Here is a 1,885-nt window from a genome sequence, read left to right on the forward strand (position 1 = left end):
TATGCATTGTAAAAACTGGCACTTGACAGTAAATGAGCTGTTCAAAAAATATCACAGTAGTGAATATATTGATGTAGAAAATATACATTTATATAAGCAGACACTATAAGAGAAATTGCAAGTGAACTATTTAAACCAGTATCTAGATAATTGGATTGAATCTTTTCATGGGTTATACAGTTCGAATGGGTCTGGAAGTAATAAATTGAGAACATACATGAATTAAAAATTTGATTTTGAAACTGAGAACTATATCAAAGTAATGCTTCCATATAAGCATAGATCAGCGCTTACAAATTTTTCGGTGTGGAGTTGCTCAAATTAGACTAGAAAGTGGTCGCTATGAAAGACTAGCAGTCAATGATAGAATGTGTCCATTGTGTAATACAAAAATAGAAAATGAAACCCATGTTCTGTTCTTTTGAAATGTCCACAATATGTATATATCAGACAAAATTTGTTAGAAAAAGCAATGTAAATTAATAATGGATTTCTTATGTTAAATGATGTTAGCAAGCTTAATTATTTACTTTCCAATAGTAGTATTGTTAGAGAAGTTGCAAATCCTGCTACCTTATTTTAGAAAAACGTGCACAATGCTTGTATTATAATGAGGTCTTTTCATATAGTTTAATATTGTTTTAAAACTTTTTATCAATGAAAATTATTTCTAAAGATAGGCCTTATATTGATTATTTTTGATTTTGTTCTTTTTCCAAAGAACTTAAGCTCTTAGCTGTTTTTAAGATATTTTAAAGTGTAAAGAATAAAACCTCTTAGTTGTTTTAAAGTATTGTAGCAAATTAAAGTTCTAAAAGTTAAGAAATTTTATGAATCAAATAACTACTCAGATGTGTATTTTATTTGATCTTACTGGACTTCTCATATATGACTATGTAAAATACTTTTAATCTGATATAACCTTTTAAATGTGGATTGTATATTATGATACTTGTAAAAAGTATGTAACAGCATACATATAGTCTCTTATTTGTATTATATATATTTGTATGTGTTTATTTGTATTATATGTACATGCAATGGATGAGACTTAAAAAAACTAATAATAATAAAAGGTAGTATGATTGCATATCACTGTATTAGAATAAGAATATATTTGATTCTACTAACAAATAGTTACAAACAAGAGATTAATATAGTTTGTATATTTTTACAAAAAAAAAAACAACCTAAATAACAAACAAAATGTAATAGTTATATCATTATGAAAATATTTCAATAACATCATTTTGACTCCATAGAAAAAACTTCTTTTATTTAGATGTTGTAGAATTACAAAAGAAGTATAACCTTATGTTAATTTAAATTAAAACATACTGAACAAACTGATTATCATACTTAATGACGCATTCAATTTTCTCATGCAAATTGATGTCTCATTTACACCGACAAGTTCCGGAAATAGTGTGTTCAATTACTTAAGTAGAAGTTGACACATTTGAAGAAAGTGACAGGATAATAGCGTGATGTCAATGATGATCAGCATACATTTGCAATTAAGGAAATGACGCTTTGTAGAAAAAATAACCAAAAAGAATACGAAAACAAAACAACAACAAAAAACAACAAAACAACAAATAAAAAGAAATAGAAACGAAATATGATCTCCAGTAACTTATAACAACATTTTATATTTACTTTCATCTACAAACTGTACGGCATTCAATATTGACTATACTTGCATCATACAGTACTAAGTAATGCGTTTTAAGTCTCTTGCTTAAGAAATAATGACTTCTACCTGACAGGGATTGAACCCATGCGGCAATCGATAAATTGATTTCTAGTACGATATCTTAACAAATCGGCTATGCAGCCACTTATGCTGCTGAGTTATAAGATCAGTTAAATTTGCATATCTTTA

Source organism: Ruditapes philippinarum, unplaced genomic scaffold (assembly GCF_026571515.1).
Source record: "Ruditapes philippinarum isolate M1 unplaced genomic scaffold, ASM2657151v2 ctg1991_1_1_1_1, whole genome shotgun sequence".
Taxonomy (NCBI): Eukaryota; Metazoa; Mollusca; class Bivalvia; order Venerida; family Veneridae; genus Ruditapes; species Ruditapes philippinarum.